The sequence below is a fragment of the Mustela lutreola genome, chromosome 3 (genome assembly GCF_030435805.1).
Source record: "Mustela lutreola isolate mMusLut2 chromosome 3, mMusLut2.pri, whole genome shotgun sequence".
Lineage (NCBI taxonomy): Eukaryota > Metazoa > Chordata > Mammalia > Carnivora > Mustelidae > Mustela > Mustela lutreola.
Window position 1 is genome coordinate 64,345,455 of NC_081292.1, and position 26,122 is coordinate 64,371,576.

The 26,122-nt window shown below is 35.6% G+C and overlaps 1 protein-coding gene across 2 annotated transcripts in view; it reads right to left on the reverse strand.

The window, feature by feature from the left end:
• Nucleotides 1-26,122, reverse strand: part of C3H8orf34 (chromosome 3 C8orf34 homolog) — a 376,732-nt gene that overhangs the window by 127,461 nt on the left and 223,149 nt on the right. The window lies entirely within an intron of this gene.

Sequence of the window (26,122 nt, forward strand, 5' to 3'; positions counted from 1 at the left end):
AACAACCTCTATTAAGCCTTCTCTGTTTTCACTCTTAACCCTTCCTTTTTGTTTTCATGTGGGGCTAAGTTTCCCTTGCAATGCAGTCCTGATAGAATAGGTACGTGATCTCCTGTTTTATTTTGAAGGCAAGGACTCTGGTAAAAAGGATTCCATTTATTTGTTCTTATCCTTACCAAAAGAGGGACATGACGTTTCAAAAAAATAAATTATAATCTTGCCAAAACATAATACATTATTTGAGGTTATAACCTAGTTAAGGAGGTAAATCATTCTTTCCTGACATGGCTATAGACTATCTAAACATCTTAGACCCTTCACAAAACAATCAAGAGTATTTCTGGTTTAACTGGATATTGTAACAAACAAGTATCAAATTTTCCTGAGATTGTGACAACTTTTAGTGTGAGTCCTAAATAGGCTTTCTATCATCTGAAGAAGACTTGTCAATAGACTCCTTCCATAGACAATACCAGCTAAAATCTTTTCATCTACTTGCATATGAGCAAGCTGGGGCAAGCCTACTGAGTTTTAACTCAGTTTCATGGGAGTCATAAAAACTCACCACCTTGACCTGGTTGCAAAAGCTTCTTCCCCTTGTTTTAAAGGCAATAACCATCCCTTCAAAACTTGGTGCTTTTGCTAAACTGGTTATATAGCCTTCTCTCTTGATCTTATGGATCTGTGTCCCTCATACAACATAGACTTTACCACTATCTGAGAACACGGCACTTTCCAGCTAGCTAATTGGCTTCTGTGAGATTCTGTTAGTGTCTCATCCTCACATTACTATTTACCACTGCAACACATTGATATGCCCCTCTCCTGCCCCAACCAGAAGAAGAGAACCTCACAATTTTCTTAGCTCGGTTAGGGAACTTACTATACCCCCACTCAGTTTTTTTGAGGATTCCCATGGAGAAGTCTGGCCTAAATTTGTTGATAGATCATACCTCAAAAATTCAAAATGTAGCAGAAGATGCTATCGCCAATTTAAACTTGCCTCTGGAATACAGTCCTCCACGTGAAGTAAAATTAGTCTAGGTGACAGAATGATTACACTTACGTGAGCCTGTCAACTAGACAAAAGACCACAGAGTATATATGGGAGCTAAAGGAAATAATCTCTGGCAGATCATTTTGCCAAACAAATGGCCTTAACCAAGGTTTTGATCCAATCTAAACTCAAAAGATAAATCCGTAAAGGAATTCAAAGAGACCATTATAAAATATCACCATTTAGTCCCTCATTTTGAAAAACATAAAATGGGAAAAAATGTGGCTCTAGCCTCATTTACCTAATCTCTGGTACTCTCAAGACAACTGCTTGGTGGCACTAGATGATTTCAAAGGTATATTAGCTAAATTTCTCCATCACACTACCCATCATAGTACAGATAAATCGGTTATTATCTTATATTTGCAAGGCTGGTACACTTTAAAAAGCCAGGTGAGGTATTTTTTAAGTTATATGGACTTGTCACCAGCATAATTCTAGGAAAACTGTAAATATGGGACCTCGCCAGAAACCAAAGCTTCAAGGGTCCTTTGAACACCTTCTGATGGATTTTACATGCCTTCCACTTTCCATGAGATTTCTATGTTTTAGTTATTGTATGTCTATAGAATTTCAGGATGAGTTGAAACATTTCTTTGTTGAAAAGCTATGGTCTTTACAGTTGCTAAAAATCTGCTCAATTCTGTGTTTTTCTGACCTTGGGAATATAAACTTTTTTTAATCAAGTGACCAAGGCACACCTTTCACAAGAAATACTATTAAAGAACTTTGCAAGGTATTACCCCTTATTCAGAAACCATATTGCTCTTACCTCCTACAAAGTTCTGAAAAGCTGGAAAGAATCAATGATGTCCTTGAAATAAAACTAACAAAGATTTCAGAACCCTTGAGCTCTTTTAGTCAAAGGGACTCCCACCTACCCTTAAAGCAGTATGGTCTGCTCCTCCAGGGATACATTGTTTGCTTTGTTGTGAACTGGTAACTAACTGCAAGGCCCCTATGATTAAGGATTTTACCTGTGATATTATACTCATGTACACAGACATCACAAAATATTAAAGGTTAAGGGTAGATTCAAATAGTCTTCTTAAAGCCTCTTTCATGATATTCAGCTATGAGATTTCATCTGTTGGAAGATATATTGGGGAAAAACTGCTCTTGAGCCTCAGTGGAAAGGACTCTATTAGACAGTGTTAACAACAGATATAAAAGTAAAACTCCCTGATAAGTCCTTAGGTTCACATTTCATGACTAAAGAAGCAATCTGGAATCAACCAGATTGGAAGGCTGGCCTAATAGGGAATCTCATCTAAAGATTCTCAGAGATTCTTTAGAAGCAGCAGATCTTCCCAGTAGACAATGACCAAGACTCAACTTTAGAATAATCCACTAGAAATAGTGGGCAGCTCCTGCTGGATCAAAACCCCTGCCTAATTCTTATTTTGTTTTTTATCTGCTGACTTATAATCATTTGTCATTTTCTAGAGACCCCTCATTATTGCCATGCCGAAAGGCCCTTTTTCTTTTATTTCCCTCTTACTAAAATTAGATTAGAACATAATCATAGTAACACCAATTTCAGATTATCCTAGCAATAACCTTCAAGCTTACTGATTGCTGGACTATGTTATTCCTCACTAGACCCTAATGATGAAAATCTAAGGGAAATTCCAATCTATGGAAATGAGATCAAAGGGAATTACAACCAATGGTGTTTTCACTTGTACCTACAGGGACAAATGACCTTAAACAGATTAATTTGTGATTCTGCTAGTGTGTCTTTCTTACAGAAAAAGAGAGGGACCTTCTTAAATCAAGGGGTCAATTATTTGTCATCTAGACTAAAAGAAATACAAATACATAAGCCAGCCAATGTGAGGCCTTTGTTCTAACCTCATGTTATGAATAATTCCTTTTTTTCTGGATATCCATGTGTTCTTACCAGATACTACTTCCTTTGCAGCTGGAATAACTAGTCTTCCTTGTCTCACTAATTATCTCATGCACATTAAGAATAGTTTTACAGAATTTATCTGTACACAGACACTCTAATTCTATAAATCATCAAATCTGGAAATTATAATTGAGTCACAAGCTCCAAAAATGAGGCTATGCTTCATTATTCAAGCACATGACCTAAGAGGTTATAAATTCAGAATTTATACAAACAATCAAAACAGTGTTTCCAATTGTAAGATTCATACAAACAAAAGACTATAAGACAGGTGTCATTTTAACTCTGGCAGAAGTTATAAAATTATACCCTTATAATCTAGATGGAATATAGATCAATCTCCATTCCTTGGCAAGAGTAGTAATAGACAATTTAAATTTCTTGTGCACTTAGTCATGATGGTATCTCTGCCATTGCTTAGACTTCTTGCTATACTTGGCCCAATGAAACACCTAAGTTAGAGAAAGCTATATATCATCTTAAGGGGAAAAGCTATATGGCTCTGTAAGATGGATCTTTATGACCTGTGGAATTATTGTCTTGGCCTTGGTTGGACATTCAGGTTTCTGGTTCTGAAGCATCTTAAGTGGACTTTTAATAGTTCTTGTTTATGTCACAGTGGTCATGATACCAGTTCATTTAACTTTACCAGCTTAATACGTAATACTTAGTGTAAGTTTTAAATGCTTCTATCAGCCACTTCTTTATCAGATGATCACCGCGATGATACAACATTAAAAAGATTAAGAAACCCTTTGATACAATTGATTATGGAGACAAGTGAACAATCATCAAACACTGAAGATACAGATCTTTTGCCCAACTTCCCGCAAGGAGAGAATGACTAAAAGAGAGGACTTAGACACTGAACATACGAGATAGTGGAAAGATCATATAGGATATTAGAACACTATCCACAACCTCTGTTGGAATCGACCACGGAAGCCTCAGCAGCAGTTAGCCCCCAAACATTCAGGACTTGGTTCATAAAGGCCCGCTTTCCTCCTTTAACTCCATTTCCAACTCAGAACCAATCAGAGAAAGTCAAATATGCTCTCCAAACCAAATGCTTCTAGTTAGCTTACCTCCATGTCCCCATGCCAACAACTTATAATCAAAACATACTCAGGCCATCCATCCACCCCATCTCCTCCCCCGACAAATGGTAGAATCTCCTTGCCAGAATTCTCTTTCTACTTGCAAATTCAAGAGGGGTATTTCATAAGGCCTTTTGAAGATAGCCGAACTACCCTATTTACATCTGGTTATCATCTTTTTTTTTTTTTCCTAGCTCAGAATAACTATCACAGTATGGGATAAAAAGGGAACCCTAGAGTGAGAAGACTGCTAGAATTTACTTGCTGGTTCATTGGAGACTTTAGGGTGCTGTAAGCTAAATACTTCAGCAGCTGTGGTGGCTGTGAATTGTCCAATGCAGCTGTGAACTGTCCAATGCAGCTGTGATGACGGCAGTGCAATTGGCTTTTGAAATCTTGAGAGAAGCCTTATCCTGAGAAATACTCAACCTTTCATTCCTTACCAATATCAGTTCTGCCACAGAACATCAGTAAGCTCCTAAAAACTATTGAGTACTCCCCAAGCTTTAAAGGGTAGAAGAACTAGAAAGAATCCGGCATCCTGTTTAGTCATGAAAGAATACTAATAATCTATGTTTAGTTTGCAAAGGAAAAAAAAATACAAATCTAGATCCCCATAGCTCCATTTCCTTAACAGCTTTATTATAGGGAGCAGGTGTCTAGGATTAAATAAATCAAAAGAAGGAAACAGAAATGCCTAAACTTAAAAAAAATTTGGAAAGTTTACACAAATTGAAAGAGAGAGAGAAAAACAAATTAAAGAATTTAAGAAAGATCCTGTCCAAAGAATTTTCAATACCGGATAAATCAAGGGAAGAAATGCTGAGCACATTTTCTAAATATAGAAAACTTAGAATCTAAGAACATCAATGCTTTCAGTGTTTCCTTCTTCATTTCTTCCTTCCCTCCTTCTCTGCCTCCCTCATTCTTTTCCTTTCTCCCTTCCTCTTTCTCTTTTGTCCTTCCTTTCTTCCCTTTGGGCCTTTTTTTTTTTTTTTTTTAAAGATTTTGTTTATTTGTTCGACAGACAGAGATCATAAGCAGACAGAGAGGCAAGCAGAGAGAGGAAGGGAAGCAGGCTCTCTGCTAGCAGAGAGCCCTATGCAGGATACAGAGCTCCATCTCAGGACTCTGGGATCATGACCTGAACGGAAGGCAGAGGCTTTAACCCACTGAGCCACCCAGGTGCCCCAAGGGGCTTTTTCCTAAATAAAATATTCTCCAAGATATTCCCCCCACCATAGGCAGCCCGGTGTTGTAGATGAAGTCAATAGACCATATACCATCTTTGTGGAAAGTAGATACAAATTCAGTCTATTAAGGAGAGACTCTAGGCAATGAGAAATTTCTTTAAAGCAATCAGGAATACATTTTTTCATCAGAGAACTTCATGATTCTTCTTCTTTTTTTTTTTTTAGATTTTTAAAATTTATTTATTTGACCGAGAGATAGAAATCACAAGTAGGCAGAGAGTCAGGTGGAGAAAAAAGGGGAACAGAGAGCAGAGAGCCCAGCAGAGAGCTCGATGCGGGATTCGGGGCTCCATTCCAGAACCCTGGGATCATGACCTGAGACGAAGGCAGAGGCTTTAACCCACTGAGCCACCCAGGTGTCCCCTATTTTAATTATACAGAATATTTTCAGTTTTCTAACTTAAATCTCTTTGATAAAGGAATTATTAGAAAGCTAAATAAATTAAGTAAGAAGTGAGTAAAAAATATAGGCCAGAACAAGTGGTAAAGGACTTTTTGGAAGGATGGAAGAACAGGAAAATGTACACAGATTTAAAAGTACATAGTATTTTGGGGAATGTTATATAGCTCTTTGACTATAACCTGAAATGCGCAGGGATGTTAGGATGCAACACTGAAAAAGAGCTTAGCCTCAGATAATGAAGGGTGATAAAGTGATCAAATCTATGTCTTAAAAAAATAACTGTAGGTATATTTATTAAAATAAACAATTTTCTAAAGTTATAAAAATTTTTAGAAATATTCTTTTTGAACAATCTCTATAATTTGAACAAAAATTCTTTTTGCTACAATCTCTATAATAAAGAGATATATATTATATGTAATACAATATATAATCTTGATAAAATACTCTTCATTGAAATCAATACATTGAACTATCATATTTAGTGAATAAGTTCATAAATATATTACTCATAGCTATAAATGCATTTCTCATTAAGATATTCTTACATAAGAATATACAGTTGGGGTCGCCTGGGTGGCTCAGTGGGTTAAAGCCTCTGCCTTCGGCTCAGGTCATGATCCCAGCGTCCTGGGATGGAGCCCAACATTGGGCTCTCTGCTCTGTGGAGAGCCTGCTTCCTCCTCTCTCTGCCTGCTTCCCTCCCTGCTTGTGATCTCTCTCTCTGTCAAATAAATAAATAAAATCTTAAAAAAAAAAAAAAAAGAATATACAATTGTACATGTAAATAAATATCAAGAATGTATTTGATATGGGTGCCTGGGTGGCTCAGTGGGTTAAAGCCTCTCTGCCTACTTGTGATCTGTCTGTCAAATAAATAAATAAAAATCTTAAAAAAAAAAAGAATGTATTTGATATAGTTTATATAATCAATATATTATAGAACTGTACCATCCAAGTCAGTGGTCATTAGCCACATGTCATTATGGAGCACTTAAATGACTGGTTTGAATTACAATATGCTGTTAAGAGTAAAGTAAACACAGGATTTAGAAGACTTAGTACAAAGAAAATAATACAAAATACCTAATTTATAACTTTTATGTTGACTATTTGTTGAAATAATAATAGTTTGGGTCTAGTGGATTAAATAAACTTTATTATGAAAATGAATTTTACCTATTTTTTCATTTTTTTAATGTAACTACTGGAAAGTTGAAAATTATGTATGTTGCTTCAGTTTGTGGCTCACATTGTATTTCTATTGGACAATGCTATTCTAGAACATATAGTTCATGAATATATTAATAAAAGCTATATTTTCAAATAAATTAAACTATGCTATGCCTTAGAGCTTTAGACTAAATTAACAGGCCTTAAATTGATGCAAATAATGGTTACTGAATATATGCAAGAATAATATTTCTGTGAATAACAGAATCATATTCATTGACTCTATTCAAAAGATTATTTACTTCCAGTACTTGCTATCCTGCTATTTGGCTTTATTTTTTTCTTATAGCCCTTATCACTACATGGAAATATATTTATAAGTGTCTATATATATATAACCTGAAGATACACACACACATATACACAAAAGACAACATACATACACCCCTGCAATTTTATTTTTAAAAAATTGTTTCTTTTCTGATACCTCAAGATAGGAATGAAGTCTCTCTCATTTCCTATCATAATCTCAGTGTTTCAGTAGTGTGTCTAGCACAGGGTATTCATTGATATTTGCTGACTATAGGACTTTTTGTTTTTTGGTTTTTTTTTTAGAGGATATCCCTGAGTTCCTGTGAGACTTTACTAAAGGCACCAGTCTCCAAGGGAGACTTCAGCATAATCTGATAAATTCAGTTAATTATTTGACAAATTGATCTTTTACGTGGAATTGGCTTTTCGAAAACGGTTTCTGAATACATTGGCTGCACTTGCCAACAGTCTTTTGGAAAAGAAAAACGGAAAACAGGGAGATGAGGCAGGAAGGAGAGCCTTATCAGGAGAAAATGTAGGAGCTTCTGAGGCCTAGAGCAAGAAAGTCCAAGGAAAAGGAGAGAAATGTATTAGAAGGTCAAGTTAGAGCAAGACTCAATATATTGGGTTCGTGATTGAAAGTGAAATCCTAGCAGGTATCTTCCACACTAGCTTTTTGGAGCATATAGGAAGAGAGAATACCTTTGGTTTGGCCCGTACTGAGATGAGATGTCTTCCAGATATCCAACCGGATGTTTGGCAAACAACAGAAGTGTAAGCCTAGGGCTAGGAAGGGAGTGTGGAGTGAAGCAAGAGACCACATTGGGGAGAAAAGCAGATACAGTTCTCAGCCTAGCAGTTAAAATCAAGCAGGGTCAGTTCTTATTTTAAGTTTCTCTACAGATGAAATGATACATTATATTAATATTGTATTGTAAAAGAGAGTGTCAAACTTGGTTTTTGTTTGTTTGTTTTTTTTTCATCATAGAGAACAAAGCTATTTATTTTTAAAGGTAGCCTATAAAATTGTGTGGCAACCTTTGACTCACAGGGACACTATTGAGAAAAATGAACTAATTTATGACTAAAGACTGTGAGCACTTTATCTTTATGCAATCTAAACCAAGAATTAATCAAGCAAAGAACTGTTTTGATTTAATTTAAGGAACTAACAGCTGCCTAGATGCAGTAATCTCAAGACTTTCATTTCATTCAAGTGTAATCCATGAAATAATTTACAGCTGCTTAAGCTAGACAATGTGGGATATGAGTGAATTTTCACATCTGTTTCTGGGAACTTTACAACGAAAATTAAAAGCTTTCCAAACATAAGTCCCTTCACAGTGATTCAGTGAAGGGTTACATAAGAATTATATGGCAGTTTTTTCCTGCATTGCAATTGGTTTGTTGATTTACGTTGATAGTGTTGATCTGGTGAAATATTTTAAGCAGATGTTATATATTCTGAGTGAATTATTAAAAATAAAACAAATGTTGAGAAAGTATATAAGAAATTAGACAAGTTTAAATAAAAATATTTATGAATTTTTTTTTGGTTATGTGAAACAGCTATAGTTCCTTATAACAAGGAAAGAAAAAAATGGAGAGCATTTGCTGGGACAAATTCTGGTTGAAAGGTATAGGAAAAATGTTAAGGCCATGCTTCCTTGGGTGCTCTTTCTAAGATCATGCCTGAAATATGAGTTCAGCATTCTTTCTTGGTACATCAGAATAGTACAAGTTAATCAGATTTATAAATAGTAAAAATAAAGATATCAAAAATTACAGGCTGTAAAATTTTAGAATGACCTTAATTTAAAAAAATTAACTTAGAATTGCATTTGGAAAAAAAATTTCTTGTGGAATTTAAATGCTGTCCTGGCTTCCCTCTTTAATAACATGAGAGAGAGCAGGTTGCAGAATATTTACACTCCTTGACCACATGAGATCAATAAACAAAGAAAGTGATTAGACCAGTAAGTTAGGGAAAATGTTTATAGAAATTTAAGTTTACATGTCTTCTGTATCTTCTACTATTAACTGAAAAGAGTAAGAAACTTCCTGAGATATCTTTGCTAGCTACCAGTTCCTGTTTAATTTCTTTGACCTTCAAGAGCCAAACATATCATGACCACAAACATTTGTAAAAATTTAGGCTAGAATTTGTTCACTTAGATTGCAAATGAATCACAAGACTTGTGCTAATTGAACCCATCATGCTGTAAATTGGGAAGGCTTTTCTGTTAGTCGGAAAAATTAAGACATCTGGGAGTGGTTTTCTCTTTCCAGTTTGCAAGAAAATACTACTGCTTCTAGCAAATTCAAATCCAGACACTACCCAAAGTCTGGTTTCTGTATCAGTGTATCTTTATTTTTCTTAATTTTCACCCACCACAAATCAAGAGATTATATTGTGTAAACAACAACAAAAAATAATGGCTTTCCCCGAAATTTTTCTCACTCTTGGAAGGTTTCACAGATAGAGATTGTGAACAATTCTCTTCCATGAAACTTACTGAAATTCCGGGCATGTGGACTCATGTCAGGTTAAGTTATATAAGCACAATGGCCTGATAGAAGTGAAAGCTCAGTTACAGCCCTAATTGAAGTGAGGACACACTGTGGACAACAGAGAACTAGAGACTGAATCAGAGGAGTAGCATTAGGGACAGGATTTGGGGGATAGAGGGGGAGGCTCAAACAGGAGATCAGCAAAAAGCTTAGGAATAGAGGTGTTCAGGAATACAACTGGAAAACAGAATGTGAAGCAAGCCAGGAGAAAGGTGTAGACATGGGCAAGGCAGAGATGGTATCTAGGTAGGTCAGAGGGAAAGGTTGATTAATCTGAAAGACTGGGATTAAATCAATTATTATAAGGTGATGAGTAAAACAGTGTAATTTTTTCAAATATATAAATCACCACAAAAATCTTACAAAAGATTATAATTTTTACTACTGTTTAAAAGTGTATTTATTCCATTTTAATTTCCCTGAGATGTGTCTCTGGCTAAAGCACTCATGTAATTATTATCTCTCAAGAGTGAGAAGGCATTTCTCATCCCAATGGTTATAGAATGACTGTCGGCTGTATTAGCCACCCTTATGTTACAGAAAATATGATTTCAGCCACTAGGGGTGATACAACATATAAACATCTACTCTTTTTGTTTTTAAACTAATTGTTAACCCTGTTAAAAATAATTTTTATGTTCTTACAGGTTCTATGTTAAATAAATAAGGTCCTATGTTGAAAAGTCCCTATGTGCACTTTAATACTTTGTTGACTACTAATGAACTTTGACCATCAACCTAATGTTTTGATTTTTGATCCAGACCATGATTATTAATCAGGCTCATTTTGATGAGTGTTTCTGCATTGATAATATAATTTACCAACTCAGAATAAGTCCTTTGGAGAGAGGATGATAAATTTATACACTAATTGCTATAGTTTTAAGACTAGCAGTTAAATTTTCAGTGTCCATGTTCTAAACTTATTTTTAGTAGAGTTGACTCTACCTGAAATCAGTTTACTTACTGTACATGGTACAAATACACAGAAGTAAATTACTGTGATATCTGTGATTAAACTCAGGTTTCATTGTTAGTTTACTTTTTTCTTGGATTTCAGTTGTAACCTATCTGAGGTCATTGACATCTTCCACCACAATCCTCTTTTCCTCTTTCTTTTCTTATATTCTATCTTCATTTTTAAGAAGACTTCATTTTTAAGTCTTCAGCTTTGATCGTATTCTTCCTTCACGAGATCCTTGACACTGTAGAGTTCTTTTGCTCCATCGTAAATCCTTTGTGCTTTGCTTTACTCCCTCTTTCAACTTCATGCTAGTGATATTGAGATTTTTCATCTCATCATGGGCTATTCTCAATTGGGCAAATTTTAGCTAACTAAATGCACATTTAAGAACTTTCTCAAAGTTAGATAAAGAAGTATATCATCATGCTTGTCATATTTGTTGGACTTCTAAATTCAATATGGTTAATCCAATAATAGCATTAAGTAGCACAGCTACCCCTCTTCCTGTCCCCTCTACACTCTCTTTAATTCTGTTTTATACTCAGTCCTTCAGAATGAATCTTAAAAGAATCAAATTTTAGGAAAATAAAAAAGATCATGGCTGCCCATATACTAAAATTGCTACTGATGTATTTTGGCTGTGGTTGCCAACTCATTCTCCCTTGTGGTGTGCCACAGGCAAGAAGCAAACACAAGAAATACCTTTCCCATCACTGAGATGAGAGCCACATGCCACAAGATGTTGCCATCCTGTCTGACACACTATAAATTCTCTTTCCATTCTATGCTGCTTTCTTGGAATTCACATTCTGTTCTCATCCTTTACACTTCAAGCCACAAAACACTGCTACCCCAAATGAAATTTTACAAAGCCATTTTCAACTTTCTTCCATTTTCTTGGATAGTTGCCTCTATGGAACTATTCTTTATAACATGTCATGTGTCATGGTATCACCCAAGAACTCATCTCATATCCTCTATTATATAAATGTTTGGGTTTACTAAAAATGGATATTTCAAGATAAGAAAAAATATAAAAACCAAAAAGATATACAAATTGGTTATACAATGTACTCCTTCTATAACAACCCTAGCTTCTTTCTGTGCCTTGAACAACCCAAGAATGTTAATGTCTTTGGATCTCTAGAATTACTGTGCTTCCTAACTGGGTGCCCTTTCCCTAGACATGACCGTACTGCTGTGCTCAAATTCTGACATTTAGTAGGGGACTCCCTTGACTATTCTATCTAACGGAGCATCATTGATCATGGCTTATTCTTTTTATCCTTTCTTATCTCTAGAACATTTGTTACATTCTGTAAGTACATTTTATATTTATTTGTTCATCATTTGATTCTCCACTAATAAATTTCCAGGAGGGTAGAAACTGTCTTATATTTCCTGTACAGTCCCTGGAATGTAATAGATGCTCAATAGGTATATGATGAATGAATGGGTGAATGAATCATCCCCAAACCATATCCATGCCATTGTTATTCCATTTCATTGATAAATAAGGTATATTATAGATAAGGTCCCTTGGAAAATGTGAAGCAATTCCCCAGGACACAGGGTATTAACTGGAAGAGATAGTAACTGAAGCTTGACTGGTTTGACTTCATGGATGAGGGTCAGCTTTTATATATATACATATTAATGCCTACAACAAATGATTTCCCAAATCAGTGCTCATATAAATTATTATTAGCCTAGCATTACTTACCTTCTGTGTTTCAATAAATTTATATCAAGTTAATTCCATGTATAATACTATTCTCCAATATAAAAAGTTGAGAGGAAAACTATCATTTGTTCAGTGTCAGTTATGTTTTAATCACTCTTTTATGTGCTTTTCAGATGTTACACCTTATTTTGCCCTACACAAGGACCCTGTAAGGCAATCATTCTCAACGACAAGCAATTCATCCCCCCCCACCTCCCTCTACAAGGAGACATCAGAATATGTCTGAAGTCATTTTTTTTGTTGTCATAACTGAGGGGGAGAGAGCCGTGGATACTACTGGGATCTAGTGGGTAGAGGCCAGCCTCTCACCACCAAGAGTGTCAATAATGTCCAAAATATCAGTAGTGCTGAAGCTGAGAACCCCTGCTCTAAGCCTTCTTTTCTTCCCTTAGCTGCATTACAGACAGGTACCTTAGATGAATAAAATGGAAGGGATAAGAAAACTGAATATTGCCAAGAGGTTAAGCAGCTTTGGGAGTTAAAACAATAGTGTAGGCCAAGTTAAGCCTATGGATTCTGACAATTGAGCCAGACTTTAGTTTGATCAGGTCACACAGCTGATATGTTGTGCAGCCTGGATTTGAACATTAAGGTGATGTTTTCTCAACCATAGCATGATACTCTATTCATATTACATTGCTGATTAATTCTATGTTACACAAAGATTGCTTAGTTTGCAGGAGCTACTCTGCTTTTACCGTAACACCAATCTCACTAACATTTCTCATCATACACCCTCATTCCAAATGATATCCAATGGATATTTTTCCTGAAAATTTCATAAGACTATGGAAGAGAGAGTCTCTTGACTATCTTTTGCTTTAAAGGAATAAAATTTTATTTATTTGAGAGAGAGAGAGAGAGAGAGAGAGAGCAAGCACAAGGTGGGGGGGGGGCAGAAAGAGGGAGAGAAGTGGGTTCCATTCTGAGCAGAGAGCCCAACACAGAGCTTGATCCCAGGCCCATGGGATCATGACCTGAGCCAAAGGCAGATACTCACCCTACTAAGCCACCCAGGCACCCTTGACTATCTATCCTGACTAAATTGAATTTTGAACGGCAAAACTTGCCCCAACCACCTTTAAAGGTTTTGGGTGTTGCATCAGTTTTTGCTCCCTAAGGCTCCTCCAGATTTTGCATCCCGTCTTTTCTAATTCTCCCACCTTTCCTAACTACAGCTTCATCCACAGTCCTTCTAGAGTACAACTGAACTTATTCTCAGTTTCTGTCCCCACTCAACACCATGATTAATAAAGCAAACATTTCCCCTTGAGATTTATCATCTTTATGAAATTGTTTCTGCCATGACCATTTATTACAATGTCTTTTAGTATGACAAAAGCACAAATCTTATGGCTGTATCATTCATTATCCTACCACTCTGCTGGATGAACAATGCAAAAAGCACATATGTTCTGGTCCTTTCTCCACTCACAACATTGATTTCTTCGCCCTTCAGGAGCACCATACATGAGAAAGAAAACAAGAAAAGTTACATAAGGTTAATAATGCTGAACACATCTGTGTCAGGATGACTCTAAGATGTTCCATAATCCCTGCTTTTAGTTCCTTATCCTTTTGTACAATCCTCTCCCCTCCAAGTATGGCTGAATATAATGACTTATCTTCTAAATAGTAGGATGAAACCAAGTTGATTGGATATCACTTGTGTGATTAGGTTTTTTTAAAAAACATGACATTCATCTTGCTAGCACATTTTCTCTACTATTTGTCTGTTTGTGTTCCTTTGACTTGCACACTTTGATGAAATAAGTCACCCTGTTGTGGAGGCTCATGTGACAAGAAATGCAAGGTGGTTTCACCCCAACACCCAAGTAGGAACTGAGGTCCTCAGTTGGAAACCCTTGAGAAACCGAGTTCTGCCGACAACGCTTTGAGCCTGAAGGGAGATCCTTTCCCAGTTGAGCATCAGGAACTCTGACTGACACCTTGATTACAACCTTGTAAGAAACCCCAAAATAACTGGGCTGGGCCAATATGTGACCTGAAGAAACTGTGAGATAATAAATGTGTATTGTCTTAAGACTGTACGTGTATGGTAATTGGTTATAAAGCTATTGATAACAAATATAACATTCAAGTGATTTTTCTTTTCTCCAAATTATTTAGAATGAAATTCTTACTGAAGCCTCAAAGAATTACTTTAGTGGGTAATTTTACATTAAATAACCTGACTTGAAGATTAGTTGAACTAATTAGTTGAAGATTAGTTGAACAAAATATATATAAAACAATTAAAATTTCAACCAACCTTATTTTAAGACACCTGGTCATTCAAATATTTCCTTAAAGTGTTTTCCCAGTTTCAAAATGGCTAGTAATATTAAGAATTAAAGCTGAATAGCTATCATAATTTAATATTTGTTCAAATTTATGATACATACAGCTAAGTTGTATGTAGAGTATTTTACATACAGTTCATAGTATATTGGAGTTCTGCCTATAAATATTTTATATAATACTTTCATCCATAGTTAATACTATCATGATGTACTTTTGTTATTTTAAATTATTATAAAATTTTGTAGCAACTGAATTTTCCCTTTGTAGTTGCAGTTCTTATTACAACTAGGATTTGATGCTGTATCTTAAATTTAAACCAAAATTATAACATCATTTGGGTAGGAAAAATATGATCTACTTTGTGAGTCTCAGATTCAGTATGTGGTTTTCATAACTACATTTTCACAAAAAAATAGAGTCAGCCAGTGGCAGCTTTTTATAGATGGTACACATATATGCAGACAGACAGACACACATATACATGCATACAGAAACACACACCCATACTCATATACACATGAACATACAAATGCACACATATAAACTTATGTACACACACACACACACACACACACACACACACACACACTCTGCTGGAGGACTAAAGCATCATATGACCTATCATGTCACACTATCCTAACTCAGAATCTCCAGGATGGACTATTGCCATAGCTTAGATAAAGCCAGAGCCAGAGGAAAACTCATCCAACATTTCTGTGTTTCATCTTCTGGAACTTTTGAAATTAAAGCACTTTTTCATATGAAACACATTGAATATATTTCCAGATCCAGCTTCAATGTATTGGTGTTCCCACATTCAGACAAATATTTATATATTTCTAAGTCTATGGATCACTATTTCCTAACATTGAACACTCGACTCCAGGAGGCTTGGTTTATTCACAGTGTCCAAAACATATGCAGACTGTTCCAGAACTAGTTATAAGTCAGATGGGTAAAAAATGTAGCATTCTTTATTTTTTATAAGTAATCTATAACTGGTCCATCCTTTTGCATAGGGGACAAATAAAAGAAAACTATAAAACAATGATAATAAACTCTTAAATTTGCTTTTTAAAGGCGTTTTCATTTCCTCTGGCTTAAACTTTCTTTTTCACAAGTGTAGTCTCTTTTTAGCTTAGATATAGTCAAATTTAGGTTCAAATTCCCCAAAAGGACTTTTTTTCTTCTTTCAAGTTTCACTTTTCTCTCTTGCCAATTAAGGTGGCACCTGGTTATTGAGCGAAGAGGATGTGTCCTCAGCACGATGGCTAGCAGGCAGTTACTGTGTGTGGACCCCCAATACCCTCCTCTGGGTTCCTGGCTGGACACTGAGCCAGCATGGTTAGGAGACTAGCCATCATCCCTCCACCACTGATCCAGCCCCCCTCCATTCTGGGATCCTCTGAGTCCCACCTCCTTCCTCCTCCAGGACTCAGCATAGGTTGGGACATCATAGTTGCCCTCACTGTGGCAACTCCCTAACTCTACATTCTCAGCTTTCCTCCATGTCCCTCGCAGGGTATGCAGGAGCTCCTGGGTCTCCTCCTCTTGACCTGGAGCTCAGGGAGAACTCTGAAAGTGTCCTCTGAAGCCATCTTGCTAGTCCTCTTCTCTCTTCTCCTTTCTGTTCTTCACTGCTAGCCACATGAACAAAGACGGGAAATCAACAACCCAAGAGCTTTCAGAGTTTACATCAACCAGTCTAAGGTTTCTGAGTAAAGGTTTTGTCACCTTCCTCCCCATTCTTAATCCATCTGGATGTTTCTACACCCTACATGACTGGGATTTGTATCCTGAGAGATGAACCAGGACATCTATCTCTGATCTCCAAAGCTGGTCTGTCTTTTCTTACTATCCAGGATTGTACAGGATTTCTTCTTTCTCTCTGTCAGCTGGGTACTTTCTTTACATTTCATTTTCCACTATGAATATGATCCATGATTAAACCTGAGGGGCTTTGCTTTAGAGATGCAAAGGGATCCTTTTGGACTTTGGAAAATACATTTCTATCTCCATAGGTCTTGCTTTAAGATGACTACATCCCTTTACCCTCAAGGAAGTTAGCTTTAAAAGGTAAAGCTAATCAGAACTAACCTTTCTTTCAGGCCGTACCTCTTTTTCCATGAGGTGATAGCTACACTGTGGTCAAAGGCAACAGGGAAGCATAACTTAAAATTTAAAAATAATTTAAAAATTTTTAAAATTGGGGGGCACGTGGGTAGGTCAGTCAGTTATCTGACTCTTGATTTCGGCTCAGGTCATTGTCTCAGGGTCATGAGATTGATCCCCATGTTGGGCTCTGCACTAAGTGTGGAACCTGCTTAAGGTCCTCTTTCCCTCTACCCCTCCCCCCACTCACATTCTCTCTTTCTCTAAAAAAAAAAAATAATAATTTCTTTCAATGACAAAATATTATTGCTATTTTTCATGAAAACCTTGTTTCCCACATGTCTTGTTTATCGTAGGCTACACGTTCTCACTTAAATTTTTATCTCAAATGCAAAGCCTCTCAGGGTTTCTCTTGCAATAAAAAAGTCTCTTTCCAGTTTGGCTCAAATGTTACTTCCTCCACACAGTCTTTCTCATCACCCTAGTTCACAGTCATGATTTATTTCTATTGAACTTCAGTAAGGTATTACCCCTGGTGTTTGAAACTTAATATATTTGCTTTGCATCTTTATCTAATTTTTAATATTTGTCTGCTCATTCATTGACTTATACATCTGTACTTGAGAACTGACACATATGTGGATCCTCTTTTTCCCCTTCCGCACCATGTCCACTCACATAGGAAGCCTCCAAGCTGCAAACTGATTTTACATTTCTTAATTTCATCCAAATAATTTTGACCTTTTAAACGAAGTAACAGATGTTCAACTTTTGGCAGAGGTAAAGAATTGTATCTAAATAAAAAAATGAAAGAGAGATTTTTAAAAATCTAACAAGTATATGAATTGCAACTTTATAGTGAAACTAAGGGCCTTAGATATTTACTTCAGGAGTGTAATTTTGATCATCACTCCTGCTATTCTATTAAAAAGGCAAAGAGAACATGACTTTAAACATCCCTCACAGTTATTTTAAGAAAATCAATACCTGTTTGAGACATTCAGATTACAAGATTACAGTAAGCTTTGAAGATTGATTTTTATCAAATTGAGAGATAGAAAGGGGTAGGTGATCCAAATGAGAAAACAGCACTTAAAAAGGCATAAAAATGGAAACACTCATAAAAAAATATTTTCTTCACAAAAGAAGTTCAGACCATGGGACAAGAATTCCTACAGCTTTCTCCTCATTGTCCTTTTGAGGTTAATTCCAATAACAACCACCATTCTTACTTGCCTCCAGTCTCTCTGAAATCCCTGGGTTCAAAGTCAATTATCCAACCAATCAATAATTTTTATCCCATTTATAATAGCTAGGCTATATGCTCACAGTTACAACTTTCTGGAAGATATAATAAATATTTTTAATTTTCCCCATTTGAAAAAATAACCATACTTTGCATTTGCAAAACCACTAATACCTACTCAAGTCAATGAAGCATTAAATAGTGCTAGAAATAAAGTTAGTCCATTGTGGGATAGTCAACATATTGTGAGGTAGTCAGGAATTTGAGACTTCTAAGCATGGGCATTTTATTGTGGATGTTGACTTATTAATTCAAACAGATCTATATGGCTCACAAGAGGAACTGTTGTAGCAAAAGGTCCAGACACACAGAGAAAGAACTTAGCAGAAGCAATGAAGTAGGGAAAGAAAAAGTATACTAACTAATTTATTTGTCAGTGCTCCTCATTAATTTTTAGTTCCTGAAAATCAGAAACCATAGCATATTCATCTTTGTTACCCTAGTATCATGCACAGTTCTTGGAATATATTTAATAAATGTTTGTTGAATGTATACATAAGTAAAATATTTTTATGGGAAATACAATTGGATGAATAAAGTGATAATTAATTAAGGTCTTGAATAGCAATATAGGTTGAAATGATCAGACAAGTAAAAGGTTTATTGAGCTAGGGCACGATATGATTTCTGTAGTATTTTAGAACATGGAGAGGTAAAATAGTTTAGTGGGTCAGTGTTATCTCTGGAGTCAGACTACTAAATTCAAATTCTGATTACACTTCCTACTAGCTACCAGCTGTGTGATTTGGCGCAAACTGTTTAACATCTCAGAGCCTCAGCTGCCCCATAAGTAAAATGAAGAAAACAGTGGCTAACTCAGAATTATTATGTTGGTTAAATGAGCCAACACATGAGAAGTGCAAAACAGTGTCTGGCGCATAGATAGCTGTCAATAAATGGTACTTGCATCATTATTAGTTCAAGATAAAAATGGATTTGAACTGGAGACACAGCTGGGAATGGGACCAGATGATTATTCTATTTCCCTAAAGCTATGGGGAAAGAACATTCCATCATTCCTCTTATTCAGTTCACAGGTACAACTGACTAGCATATTTTATTTACAAAGCTATCCTTCACAAGTTTGATTTTTCTGAACTTTTCCAGGAAAATATAACAAATATTAAACTTAACAAATGTCATTTGACAACAAAGCTTTTCTCTTCTTACCCACTGAAGTACAAAATATTGTTGGTGATTTTACTCTCGGTGCCTCTGCTTACCATTTGTTGTTTGTGAGTACATAGACAATTGAAGTCAGAGACAAAACTAACATGCATTTTTGTGTTCCCTCTGTAATCAAAATTGTTAGCAGACTCAAAAATCTATATAACAGTGGGTACTAAGCAATAAAACAATCTACAGTAATCAATAAATTAGCTGATACTACAAAATGAATATTGGTAAAATACAAGAAAAAGATTTTGATTTAATTTTAAAGACTAAGAAATTTAATTAGGAACTTTTCTTCCAATCTGACATAAAATAGTGCTATATATTGACTTCTGTGAGTACTTTATGTTTAAAACTGTAATTGACTCGAAAGGCTTAAAGATATTTATGTGTAAAATGCATCCACTGCTTTCAGTCTCAGCTAACAGTCTTATGAGAGACCTCCTGAGATACCAAGGTACTTTTCCTTAGACCTAGGAGTTCTTCAATTTCTTTTTACCAAAATAAATGCAGCTGAACTGAATTGACAACTAAGAACAAGAACAAATACAGAAGTAGTTGTTTCTATCTTTCTTGTAAAAAGCTCATCAGTTTCCTCATTTCTTCCTAAACATTGCTATTTGTTTCCATCTCCACGCCTTAGTTCATGCTATTTCCCTGATGTCTCTCTGTATAAATCACACCCTTGAAGACATGACTAAAGATTTACTATTACCGCAAAACTTTGATCCAAAATTTTCCAAAAAAATTCTTATTCATCGTTGGCATACATAATAAAATGTACATCACACTAATATGTCCTCACTGGGTACTTTTAATACCTAGGTTTTTTCTTAGTTTTCAGGTGTCCTAAAATTAAGTTAATAAGTCAAACTAAGTTAAACTAACCCAACTAAGTTAATTGAAAAAGGGACACTAACAATATTCTACCTCCTCCTATAGCTCTGGCTTAATAGCCAGTCATCTCCCAAAGCTTAATAAATACCTAAGAGGACTTGCTGAGTGTGTGAATCGAGGCAAGAATATATAAAAATTTGCCTTGTAATTTAATGACCTCTAAGTCCAAATATGATTACAGTAGACCTTAATATCACATATATTTCTGAGGTCTTAACACAGATTTATAACATACTAACACACATTTGATTATCCCCTAGGAATAACTCAGAAAACGTTGAGGCAGTACCTCATTAAGGAGAATCACTACATAAATAATATGACCACCATTTACATACAAGGGTCAGCACCAAACTCTTGGTTCATGCAGTGCCACAAATAGTAACATTCTTCAAAGCATTCCCCCAAGTAATTGGTTTCATGAATTACTCTCTCCCTGTCCCCCTCCCTCTCTCATGTCTCCACTCTTACAGAACTCTTAAAGTATCTAAACTTCATATTAATAATTCCTATAAAAATTTATGTTGAGACATATTTCTGTTTATTAGAAACTCTTATATTGCATATATATGAAACATTAAGTATACTGAATACAGAATTTCATGCTTGAAATTGATCTTCAATTCTATATTCTCATACTTTTTCCTGTGTTAAGGTGTAATAATCATAGCTGACTTGCTTCCATGCTCAGGCTTCCAGTCTTTCTTTATTCCTAGTTGTATTTGGAAGAATCTGGGAAATCACATATATTCCCAGTAAAATAGGAGATACTGTTGATTAGTTTATTAGTTCACCGTCTTTATATCTTTTCATTCTTTTTTTTTTTTAAAGATTTTATTTATTTATTTGACAGAGAGAGACACAGCGAGAGAGGGAACATAAGCAGAGGGAGTGGGAGCCCAACTGGGACTCGATCCCAGGACCCCGGATCATGACCTGAGCCAAAGCAGACGCTTAACAACTGAGCCACCCAGGTGCCCCACATCTTTTCATTCTTATCCCAAACTGGCTCCACCTCTCCAGTTTTGTTGTTTGATCTCATCACTTTCCACCTTCTAGGAAACTAGTGATTGGACTATAACTGGTATTTATCTGGCCTGCTTCTCCCTTGAGGTCCATAGACCTCCAAACCTGAAGAAGGATATTAATGGTGCAAGAAGAACTTAACATGATCCTTGAGTCATTCAAACTACACAGGAGAGTATTCTCCATTTTCTTACCCACAATTATTTTTTTAAATTTATTGCAATCAGGATGCTGGCATCACCACACCACTGTTCTCAAATGAGCCAGTGATTTCCCAGATGTCCAACCCAATGAGCCTACTCATTCTCCATCTTAGTTAGACACCAGTGATCACCAAGTTTTCTTAAAACTCTTCACACCTTGGCTTCTGTGACCATGCCAATTTCTGGTTTCTCTTGTAGTTCTCTGTTAATTCTTCCTTTTGCAGCCTTCATTTTGAGATTCCTCAGGTACATGCTTAGTTTTCATTTCTTACTCTCTCTTCTCTTCTAGAAAAGGACTTTAAGTCCCATTGGTTTCAATATCACAGACATGCTAATAACTCCCAAGAACATCTCCAGTTTGCTGAGCCCCATATAGTCAAAGGGCACCTGAATTTGTAACACAGAAATTAGGAATCCATCTTGACTCCTTTCCCACCCTCAACTCCCCAATCCCCATCTTCCAACCTACCATCAAGGTCTGCCAGTTTTACTTCCCAAATACGTCTTGTATTCACTTGTTCCACTCTATCCTTACTACTGATTCCTTGGGTTAAAGCACTTAGACTACTGCAAAAGCCTTCAACTCTTCTCCTTACTTCTTGCCCTGTCCCCTCAAACTATCTTCCAAAACAGCTGCCACATGATCTAGAGAATACACACATCAGCTCACGTCATACTAGACCTTCCCTGACTACAGAACATATCTCAACTTCTCTCAATGTCACAGGAGGCCCTGTATGTGTCAGGAGAGACCCTGTCCTTTTCTCAATTTATTTTCCTGCTTCTGACTATCATCTAGCTTCACTAAACAACTGCTTCTAGCTTCCTTTCATAGACAATGCTGTTTCTTAGCAGTGTGCCTTTCTTCATATAGCTCCTTGAGCTTTCCAGTGCTTTCTCCAACTGCTCATCCTTTTTTCCTCTTCACTGAAGAAATTCTACCCATAATTTAAAGGCTCTTTTAACCCATTCAACCCCGCTCTAGTGCAGTCTGGCTTACTCTTTTCTATGCTATTATACTCCTCTCTTTACCACATGGTATTATAATTTTTACTTGGTATGTCTTCTTCATAGTGAAAAACTTGGGTAAGGAGGCCATGTTTTATTGTTCTTTTTGTGCTCAACATCTACTTCACTGCCTAGTACAAAATAGAAGAGGTTTGTTGAATAAATGAGAGAATGACTAAATTAATTAAAAGTATTGTATCACTTGCTACCATCTGTCTATTTTCTTGACTAGAAATTCTGTTTACTGCCCCATTAGGAACTTCATTGACCATTCTGACCACACCCAGACTTCCAAAGTTGCTTTACAGTTCATATTCATTAGAGTCTCACCGAACATCTCAACCATATCCTTTTGAACATATCTTAACCATAAACTTTACCAAATCATGATCAAGACTCCGTGTATGTGCTACCCTTTAGCACTATTCACTGACTCTCTTTGATGCCAAAAACTTTAAGGGAGAAGTAATAGAAAAGAGATTCTGCAGATTTTGGTATTCAACAGACTTGGTGATTCATTTATACTGCACCAGGAATGATTCCTACTTTCCAATAAACCTGCATTTTCAGGCCTCAGTGTAAATAAGTAGGTCTTATAGGCCTATCTGCACCTATCTGCCCAAATTCTTATCTTGCCAGTAGCTTAGAACATGACTATTTTTGAAAATAGTGTCTTTCTGAGGTAATTAAGTGAAACTGAACTCTATGGGAAGGCCTTAATCCAATATGACTGTTGTCTTTATAAGAACACGACATTTTACAAAGATATGGGCAGAAAAAATAGAGGACTTGAAAACACAAGAGAAGACAGTCAACTATAAACCAAGGTGAGAAGACTCAGAAGAAACGAACTCTGTACCTTGGACCTGGACGTTGAACTTTCAGCCTCTATAATTATAAGCCACTGATCTATATTTTTGTTATGGCAAAATTAGTAAACTAATTAGTAACAAAACAAAAGTAACTATGTAACTAACTAACAAAATTAGTAAACTAATAAAGTAGACCACATATTAATCTTGAATATTTTATTATAAGAAAGAATATTTATCACAGGGAAACATGTGTCTTGCTATCAGTGAAGCAGGCAAGAAAAAAATTAGCCTTTCTACTTTGCTGTTTTTGATTGAGAAAGCCTTAGGAATACCTTCAGGTGTTGGTGATATACTCTGATTAAAAGTAAGAAACCACAGATGGTAGTTTTCATTTTTTCAAATACTTAAAATGGTAAACATCTAGAGATGCATACTTTGTGTGTGAATATTTCCTGAGAGATGCTACTATGCAAAATTTTACTCCTTTGGCCAGCAGTGTTTTGGAGGCAAACACATGGAGATCTTCATTTAGTTCCACTAGTTTACCTTCATTTCAAAATATACAAGAAACAAGTAAAATCCAACCAGAAAAATCTATCCTAGTACCAGGAATTAATTGAACACTGTGGTATCAGAACATTTTTAGTTTAATAAATGTGATGCATGATCCTCAACTACGCCATCCTTTAACCAATTCCATACTGCCCCTCTTCTTCCTACAAAAAATCCATGACCATTGCTTTCCCACATTTTCCCCCATAATTGTAAAGATTAGGAGGGAGGATATCAGGTTGCCTGTGCTTAGTTGCAGATTTACAATATCACATTAATCTCACTAGATTCTAATTAAATACCAATAAATACAATTTAGCTTCTTTCAAAAGCTTTCAGTCTGAGATAATAAATGATATCAAAGTTCTTAAAATTCAACCAACATCTGATTATTAAAGTATGAGCTAGTGGACAGTAAAATCCTTTGTTTTGTTACTTCTCCCTAAAAGACCCATCTTTTATCCACAAATATCTTGTTTATTTATGATTTTGTCAATCTCTGGTCAGACTATGTTACAGATTCTTTTCTCCACACAACAGATATTTGTTGAATATGTTATTCCAGGAACTGGGATATGAAATAGAGTAAAACATTACTCCTGCACTCAGTTACTAAAGCTATGTTTCTTCCTAATGCTAATATAGAACAATTTACCAAATACTATACCAAATACAGGTCACTTTGTCAACTACTTATTAATTACAATAATCTGTTTGCCAGGTTTTTCTCAATGGATAATATATTTAAGTCCTAATAATCAGGATTTTGTTTTTCTCTATCACTTATGCTTCATATACCATTGGTTGGCAGTTACAGAAAAATATAATACTTGTATCTTATTCCTGACTTTATGAGGAATTCCAAATTTTGAAAACCACAAAATTGTCATTAAAAAGATTTACTTTTATTGACATAAGTTTACATTATGTAATACCGTACATTACAGTTCATTAATCTGGAACTTGTCTATACTTAATTTTTACTTGTATTTTCTAACAGAATGATTTGTTATCATTTGTTAATAATTATGGATTCTTTATCTTTGTCAACTAAAATAATTTATTCCTGAAATTTAAAAAATGTTATTAAATTTGTCCATATGCTGGCTTTTTATTTATTTATTTTTTAAAGATTTTATTTATTTATCAGAGAGAGAGGGGAGAGAGCAAGCACAGGCAGACAGAATGGCAGGCAGAGGCAGAGGGAGAAGCAGGCTCCCCGCTGAGCAAGGAGCCCAATGTGGGACTTGATCCCAGGATGCTGGGATCATGGCCTGAGCCGAAGGCAGCTGCTTAACCAACTGAGCCACCCAGGCATCCCCCATATGCTGGCTTTTTAAACATTCAGTGTTGCATGGTACACAGGGAGCCCACTAGGTCTGCAAATTATTATACTACTCTTGGGTCTTTTATTCCTACTCTGCTTCCATTTGTTTCTGGCATCTTCTTCATGGTACATTTTCTTTAGTTCTACATCATATATGATGTCTTTCATCATCCTCAGTTTTTTTTTTTTCTTTCCTCTGCATTTTGTGAAAAGCTTCTAAACAGTGCCTTCCATGCAATAATTAGAATTTCAGTGGTATTTTTCTGCCTTTACTTCTAAAGCAAATTTTACTTCTGTAGGTCTACTCTTTAGTTTTCTTAAATTCTTTCCTATCCTTATTTCATTTTCTGCCTTAAAATTTATTAGTCAGGAGGATGCAGAAATCTTTTTTCCCATACATTTTAGAACATGTATATCATCACCTTATTTTTTTTTAAATCAGAGTAAAAATTTACATGCAGTGAAATGAACCAACCTTTTGGCAATTTAGTCTGCAGCACAAAGATTCAGTCATAGCACAAAGATTTTTTGTCACCCAGCAAAGTTTCTTTTTGTTCCTCCAGCCAACAACCATTAACCCCAATCCCATTCTGATTTTCTATCCCTATAAATTAATTTTGCCTTTTGTTGAAATTTACATAAAAAGAATCATATAATATGGTTTCTTTTTATCTGGTTTACTTCACTTAACATAATTTTGAGATTCATCTATACTATTGAATGTTCCAGTAATTGGATCTTTTTTTTTTTTAATTGCTAAGTAGCATTCCATTGTATGAGTACACCACAGTTTGGTGTTTCATTCTTCTTTTAATGGACATCTGGATTGTTTCCCATTTGGGACTATTACATACACAAAATAATTAAATTAATTTATAAATATGGTAATAATAAAGAGTATGAATGATAA